The sequence below is a fragment of the Pezoporus wallicus genome, unplaced genomic scaffold (assembly GCF_028554395.1).
Source record: "Pezoporus wallicus isolate ANWC-B61680 ecotype Strahan unplaced genomic scaffold, APGP_CSIRO_Pwel_v1 contig_8705, whole genome shotgun sequence".
NCBI classification, from domain to species: domain Eukaryota; kingdom Metazoa; phylum Chordata; class Aves; order Psittaciformes; family Psittacidae; genus Pezoporus; species Pezoporus wallicus.
In genome coordinates, this window is record NW_026638439.1 from 3636716 (window position 1) to 3645290 (window position 8575).

The following is an 8575-nucleotide window of genomic DNA, read 5'->3' on the forward strand; positions in this document are numbered from 1 at the left end:
TGCAGGGGATGCCGGCTGCTCTGGTGCCCCATCCATGTGTGTCTGTGTGCAGGAGGAGCGGGGCGATGCGGCAGCAACCACTGCAGTGCTATAAACATGAACCCGTTCCTTCTCTGAAGGCCTCCAGCCGGGCACCTCATCCCCCTGGTCCAGCAACAGCTCTTGGGGGCCACCCCCATGTGTGCAAATGGAGGAGTGGGGATGGATGGGGTTTGAGCGGAGCGGGATGCAGCGGAGCCAGCGCCTGGCGTGCAGGATGCGAGCGAGCCTCCCCGCCGGCAGGAAGGGAGCTTCCCAAACACAGCCACGCACGGAGCCAGCGCCGGGCCCAGCAGGTTATTGTGAGTTCAGGGTGTACCCAGGAAAGGCACCCGATAAACAGGGTCCATCGCGTCAGGTGGGCGCGTGGACATAGCCCACGTGGAGAAAAAGGGGGATACCACTGAGGGGGGTTGGATGCCTGGAGACAGGAGCCTCAGCAGCCCGGCCATAGGGGTCGATTGGTGTCTATTTTTGGAAGAGCAGCTCTAATTGTCCACTGTAAGCAGGCAGGGGAATAGCGGTGGAGCTCCATCGCTTGATGCTCTTAAATCAAGGCTGAATGTCTGTCTCGAAGACGTGCTCTGGTTCAGCAGGGAGTTATGGCCACGCGGCAGGAATTGTTGGCCAGGGATGCATGGTGCAGGGTGAACGCCACGGCTTTATGACCCATGCACCATCATCCCTCTCCTTGCTTTCCTAACAGATGGAGCAGCCAGGGCTGCTGGTTTTAGGTGGATTGCTTTAAAAACGACAGCTTCCCATGTGCCCATCCTGGGCTGGGACACCCAGAGGTGACAGCCACCAGTGGAAGGACATGGGAATCACAGCAGGGATTATCTCCATGATGGGATCACAGCCGTGGCACCATGCCCTGCTGCATCAGGGCTGGGCATCTCTGCTGCGAGCTGGGAGCCCCAGTTACCCTGTTATTAGGGGAGCCCTGTTATTAAGCGGGGTTCAGGGCGAGGAGGGTTGGAAGCGGGGGCAGGCTCCTCCGCGCGGCGGTGCTGGAAGGTGCCGGCTGGTAATAACTGTTTTATTGCTTCCTGTTGTGTTAGACATCTGATGGCAAGCCGGGGCCGAAAGCTGGTGCAGCATATGGAGCAGCCCCCCCGTCCTTCCCCCCTGCCTTGTTTACAGAGTCTCCCTGGAGATGGGCCTCGCAGGCTTTTCCAGCTCGGAGAGGAAGTGGGAAAACATTTACCTCCCCCCTCCATAAAATCAGGTCTGTTCTCCTTAAGGCAGGAAAACGTAACCCGGGCGGATGAGGTTGGAACGCTGCGCTGCCGCGGTGAGCACCGGGAAGGCGCCGGGAATGGCGGTGCTGAAAGGAGCCCTAAGCAAGGACCCTCCCCAGGGGTCCCTGCTCCCTGCAGGGATATCAGCCTGTGCTGGGGGCTCAGCTAAACCCCAGCTCTTCATTTTCCAGCCCTGCCTTCAGCGGGAATGGCACGAGGAGGTTTTGGCATCCTACTGCCCCCTGTTACATACACAGCCTCATAGGGGCCTATGGAGATCTTCCCTGCAAGGCTGGATCCTAAGGATGCCCAGGGATGGGGGTGCAGGGGCAGTGCCCACCCCAAGGCTTTGCTTTGGCAGTGTTTTAAAAAGCCAGGCTGGGCACAGAAAGGCTGCACCTCCAAAACACCCTTTATTGTTGTTTTATTTTATTCCCTATTATTTTTTATTATTATTTTATTCCTTATTTAATTTTATTTTTTTTATTCCTTTTTTTTATTCCTTATTTTATTATTTCATTCTTTTATTCCTCAGTTATGGCATCTTTAACACCAGCCAGCATGGGACAGATGCCTGTGAGCTGCAACACGCTGGTGTGAGGGTCAGTCCCCAGCACTGGCATTGCAATGGGTGATAAAAGAAAGGGCAGAAATTGGCTGTTTCCCTGACTGATGCCCCAGCTATCGATCACCAAGTCACACTGGGAATGGCTCCTGGCCAGCCCAGCCAGCAGCTCCTTGCTCCATGAGCAGTGCCAGGTGGGAAGGGGGTTTTAAGGAGGAAAACCCCAGCTGGTGGCTCCGTGGTGTCTCGGGGCAGCCGGGTTCTTTTCCCCATCCCTGGTGGCTCTTTTCCTGGGAAACAAAGAGCTGGGGCAGCCGTGCTCATCCCAGCTGCTCCTCTGGGAATGGCCCTTGCTGGGGGTTCGCTGCTGCCTTGTGGGGAGCTGCTGGGTGAGCTGGAGCTTGTGCTGGCTTTTGGCATGGCCTGGTGAGCGGAAGAGGGGAGAGATAATGCTGGAGTTAAGGCACGGGGATGGAGGGATGCGGGCACCCGTGCTGCCCATGCAGTGGTGAAAGGCACATCTCCCTTTGGCTCCGCTGGCCATGGGGGTAATTCCAGCCCAGGGCTAATGCTGGTGCCAGGCAGAGCCATGGGTGCCTGTGTGCCTTGGGCACAGCACAGCCACGGTTTGGGTGTCAGACAGAGACAGGCCCCACCCAAGCCAGCAGAAATATCACCCTTTTCCTTCCCTCTAACCCGTTTTGCCCCTTCCTTTCATCAGTTCACAGCTGCAAGGGGATGGGCCACGACCCTGGAAAAGGCCTTGTCCCCACTGATGGAGCTTTGCCCTTATTAAAGGGGTCTCTGTCCCCACTGATGGAGCTTTGCCCTTAGTACAGGGGTCTCTGTCCCCATTGCAGGGTGCTTTGCCCCACTGCATTAGCACTTTGTCCCCTGCACTGGTGCTCTGCCCCTGTTGCACAGAGCCCCTGTGAGCCCAGCACAGGGGTGAAATCTCCCCAGTGCAACCCCTAGCAGCGAAGCCTGGCATTCCCACCCGCAGAGGAGGGGTGCCGGCACTAAAGGCAGCACCACGGCCCTGGAACAACCTCCTCTGACGTCTCCTCATGCCTGGAATAACTGCCCCCACCGGCAGCACATGGCCTGCCAAAAATAGCCAGGGAGGGAGCAGGGGCACCCGCGCACCCCGCTGGGTGCCCCAAGGGAGGCAGGGCTGTGTTGGTGGCTCTGCTGTGCCCCCCCCCCCCCCCCCCCCCCCCCAAGGGACTGGTCCTCCCCAAGCATCCTGCAAAACACAGCAGGTCACTGCGGGAGGTGATGAGAGGTGTGTCCCTATGAGGTGTCCCAGGGATGAGGGATGCACCCTGCTGCAGCACGGGGCTCTGGGGCACCCCCTCAGCGCACTGCTCCCCGCCCCCCCCCCAAATCCTTACCCTGAACACCCAGGATCTGAGGCCTTTCGGATGCCCGTTGCTATGGAAACCCCTTCTCACAGCGCTGGTCCACACTGAGCCTGCCTGCGCTGCTGCCTTCCCATTGGAGATGCTGGGAGGTGATGCTCCCAGAGACAGAGAAGTGGTCCTGTGGGCCCCAGCCACAGTGGGGTCAGGGGACCCCCCCCCCCCGTGAAGGTCTCTTAGGGAAAGAAAGGGCTCCAAGGGAATAGAGGGGTTTTTCAATAGGCTCTGGGTGGTTTTGGAGACCTGGGGAAGGTGTTTAGCACAGAGGAGAGCTCTGGGCTGGACCCACACGAATGGTCCTGCTTTGCCCTTCCCTGGATGCAGGGAGCCAGCCCCATGCCCCTCAGCAGCCAGGAAAGGGCAAATCGTGTTGAAAAAGACTCCCTTTGTCCCTGCTGCAGCTCATCCCCTCTGAGCACCCATCCTGTCCCAGTGTGGTGTCACCCTCTGCAGTGGCATAGCCTGCCCTGGGGTGGGACAGGGCTGCCCTCACTGAGCACCTTCCAGTGCCCTGGCTCACAGCTGGGATTATCCAGGGCTTTCCCCCAGCTCCCCCCAACCCTGCAGGCTCGCAGGGCTCAGGAACGTCCCAGCTGCTGCTGCGAGCCTCCTGGCTTCACTTTGGGAACTCTTTGCCCACCAGCACTGCTGCTCGCACACACCAGCTCCCCATGGGCTGGTGAAAAGATGGAAGAGGCTCTCAGAGCTAAGGGAGGGCTGGGATTTTGGAGCTGAGAACATTCGTAAGAGCTGCTCCGAGCCCAGGCACAGATGGGTTTGCTTTTAATATTTAATGCTTTTTATTTCCCTTTTCTTTTTAACCCATGTGCAAGGTGCACTCAGAGCTTCGCACTGCGGAAACGCTGGGGCCAGCCTGACCCCGCAGCATGGGACTGCTTCAAAGCCAAGGTGGCCAGAAGGGCATTCTCCAGCCTGAAGGGAAAGCAAAACCCTGGGAAACCACAATGGATGAACCACATGGACCAGCACAGTGGGAAATATCAGGGGGAAGAAGGTCCCTCACAGCAAAGATCAGCCCCTTGCCAGCAGGAGCAGCACGGTTTCCCCTCCATCACCAGGTGCAAGGAGCTGTTGTTGCAGGACCATTTGGAAGCAAGAAAGGTGAACCCCCCCTTTATGTGTGCCTGGTATCCCCAGGGGTTTGGCTCCTCATGGCTGGAGGCTGCAGGCACAGAGCAAAGGAACCTTTGGGATAAGTGGGAGCCTGAAGCAGCAGCATTGAGGGAGCACACAGCTACGTGATGCTGCGGAGAGCAAGCAGGGAAGGATCCAACCTGGAGAGATGCTGTGGGAGAGGGTGTGTTCCCATGGTCCTCGGGGTGAGCAGCTCCATCATCCTGGCTACAGAAGAGGACCAGCAAAGTGGGTGTCCCAAGCTTGTCCCCAAGCAGAGGCCACCAAATAGATGCAGGAGGTGACTGATGGGTGATGCAGCGTGGAGGGCTTCACTGCTGGAGACCCCCCTGTGCAGCACAGCACAGCCACAGAGGATGTGTGGAAAGGCTTTTTGAAGCCTCTTCCTCCCGTGGCTGCTTCCTACATGGTGCCTGCCCAGGCTGAACAAAGCCTCTGACACCACCTTTCAAGCACGGCCCCAGCAGAGCAGAACAGCACAAAGAACAGGGATACTGAAGAGACAGCCTGCGAGCGGCTCATAGCCTCAGCCCTTGCTCCAGCAGGGATGGGAGGCACTCTGTGAAGAGGAGGAGCAGAAGGTGCCTGTCCCCCAGTGAGGGGCATGGACCTGGTCCCCCCAGCAGGGCAGGCACGGCTGCAGGAGCAGCAGAGGAGGAGGCAGGAGCGATCACACTGGGGTTTGGGGGGGGTTTGGTAGAGTTCCAGCTCTGCAGCCCCAGGTGCATCACACTCATGCCCCCCCTACACAAAGGCTGGTGTCTGGGTGCTGGTCCCCACTCAGGGCTCTGCATCTGCCTGCAAACACTTGCACGCTTGGTGAGCTCTCCCCTGCTGCCCTGCCAGGGGTGTGGAGGGGAAGTTCCAGCACAGAAAAAGCATCACTTTTCGTTTGCATCAGCAGGAGGAAGAAGAGCAGCGGCAGCATCAGCGCCAGGCTCCTGTGGCTTCCCCCACGGTGCTCAGTGCCCTCCTGAGGGACATATCCTTGTAGGAGATGTTTCTGAATGCAACCACCTCTCCACAACATGCTTGCTGGAGCACAAATACCATCCTGCTGGGTTGGGGTGTTTGGAGGGGCCTGGTGAGCTCCATCCCAGCAGGATGCAGCAGAAGAGACTTCTTCGAGGCATCAAGATCAGGCAGAAGAAAACACTTTAGGATGGGAAACACTGGATCATGTCAGCTGGTGCAGAGCTGGACAGCCCCATTTTGCTCCCAATACAGCTCCCAGATCATCAGTGATGCAGAATGGTTGAGCCCTGAACCCCCTTTCTGCCTGACAGTGTCATCAGTAGAGTCCACTATAATCAACCCCAACCATTCCTTCCCAGCTGGGCCAGACACTGGGAGGCCACTGAACATGATCCTGGGCAGGTATTTGAAGGGCAGAGGAGCTGGGACATGGCAGGGGACAGGCTGTGCACACACAAGAAAGATGCAGGATGAATCATTGGTGCTGCGAGCTCGCTGACTGCTCTCCTGTGCAGCTCCTCCACTCAGCCCACGCTCCCTGTCTCCATCCAAACTCCATCCATCGTCCCAGCAGAAGATGAGGACAGGGCTTGCTCCTGTTTATGCATCCTCTTGTTTGTACTCCCCCCCTGTTTGTACACCCCCCTGTTTGTACATCCTCCCCAGGGGATTTCACTGGTCGGGCTTTGTGCTGGTCTGTGGTTGGGCCCATCCATCTTTGAGGGTCATCTTGGAAGAGCATCCCTCAACCAGGGCTGTGCTGCACCCTGGGCAGTGCAGGAAGGAGCAGCTCAGGTTGCAGAGGAAATCTTGGCCATGGTCTTTGTGCCAAAAGGAAAGGGTTTTTCTCCCTCTCACAGGTAAGTCCTGAATTGGGGGTGAGGAGGAGAAGGGAATTTGTGTGTCAAGGTCTCCACATCAGTGTGATCCCCTGCAGAAGGCTCCCTGAGCCCCGTGGCTGGGCTGTCACTGCCTGTTTGCCTTCTCTCACACATTAAAGGCCATTCTAAACCAATTTCTCCAGCACAAATAAATACAAACCCAAACTGCTGCTTCTCCTGGTTCCTTCTCTTTTCCCTTTTCATCCCTGTGACATCTTCCTCCAGTAAATCCTTCCCTTACGTCTCATTAGAGGCTGTTGCTGGACAATTTGCAGCTGTGACAACCCCAGAGATGCCTGGGGCCTGGCTGCCTGGCTGACAGCTCACATACGCACCCAGCTTTCTGCTGTGCCTGCACCACAGAACAGCTTCACGGCTGCCCCATGCAGTGAAGTCTCCAACCTTCCTTCCCATGGTGTTCCTGGGATGCAGGACAAAACACTTCACCTCCCGCTCTGCTTTCCTCTCCCTAACACACTCCTCAGTGCCCACCGTGCTTTTGTCCCTTTGCAAACCCACAGCATGAGGGGTTTGCAGGAACATCCGTAAAACCATTCCAGTTCCCACTCCCCGGGTAACCCCGCGCCTGCCCCGGGATGCTGCCGGAGCTGGCACCGCTCGGATGCTGCCGGATGCCTCCGGGCACAGGATTTCAAGGGCACGTCACGCTCCAGCCGGGCCGCTGCCAACAGCCCTCCCCAGCGTGCCTGCTCTTGACTCCTTCCAGCTATTGGATTGTGGAGCTAATAGCTCCGAGGGATTCCCAGTGTAATGAGAATTGGCAAAAGCGAGCACATATTAGGCCTATTCACCACCAGTTTTAAATCATTTAGCAGAGCAGAAAGGCCGTGTTTCTACGAGCAATGTGCTTTGCTCGCATCCGTAGTTCCTATTAAAAGGGTTTAGTGATGAATGGGAACGGTGGCGTCCATGGCGGGGAGGGGAGTGGGGTCACTCTGCTCAGCACCTGTGGTAATGGGGCAGCAATGAGTGAGGCCAGACAACTGGGGACAAGGGTTTGAGCTGAAGCTCATCCCCATCCACAGGAGCTCCCACCAGCTGCAGGCTGGGACTCATGAAGGATTTATGTCCCGTTGAAGGCAGCCTGTGGCTTTGGTTTAAAAATAAAGCCTTCAAAAGACAGTTTGGGGAGCTGGACCAGGGATGCTCTTTGCGCAGCGGAACACGGTTCCTTAGGGACTGCTGAGAAAAGTCACAGGAGAAGTTCAACTTTCACCCCAGCAATTATAGCAGATCTCTTCGGGCAAGGCACAGACCTAAAATTAGCCCTCAAATCCTTTTGAAGGTCGGGATTTTTCACTTGAGTTTTCAAGTGACTGACCAGCAGCGCTGCAAGCTGCGCACTTCCACACTTGGAGCTCGCTTTGGTTTTTAATAGCAGCCCTGCAAGGTTACCCGGTGTTTCATCAGAAGCAAGGCCAGGCTTTCCAACCTTGTTTTACACATCCTGAAGCAAGCATCAACCCACAGAGGAAAAGCAGAAGAGAGCCTGTTATGTACCAAAGCCTTTGCAATCGCGAAGCATTTATCCTGGGTGATGGGAGGGAGAAATCCCACCATCCCAGCCCTTCTCTGGGCTCCCGGCATGTTTTCCTCACCAAATCTGGGAATTTACTAGAAGTGGCACCCCCGGCCCCTGGTGTGACCCAGCCAGATCCTCTGCCCACGGATGATGCTGGCATGAACCCCAGGGTTCTCCTTGGCATCGCTGCCCTGCCCTATGGAGGATGTTCCGCATGGTCCCATGGCGCAGGCAGGGCATCATCTGTGTCTGCCAGAGCCACGCTGTGCAGCTTCCAGCCCTGCTGGCAATCGATAGCGAGTGCAATGAAACCCTTAATGAAATTCCAGCCTAAGAGACTATTGATTGTGTGTTTTCTTTAAAAATGTATATGAATGGGAGAGAGGCTTTTTGGAGGAGAGGCTGGGGAAGCAGGGGGGTGAGAGGAAACACCATCAGCCACTGCAGGAGATGGGTGGATGCGGTCTGTCCAGGGTAACTTGCACCGAGCAGTTGGCTCCAGCCTCTTGGTGAGCATGAATTCATCCTCACAGCACCCTCAGGAAGGGCAACCACGACCAGGCAGAAGCAGGAGGGTGGGCATTCACCCCAAATGATCACAAAACCATGATGATGAAACCAAGGAGAGAAGTCAAGAGCCCATGCCCCTGGTCATGCCTGCCAGACAGCGCTTGTGCAAATCCCCCTTGCTCTCTGTTTCACTCTGCTGCTTAAAACACCAAATAAAGACGTTTAGAGAGACAGTGATGCTCTGC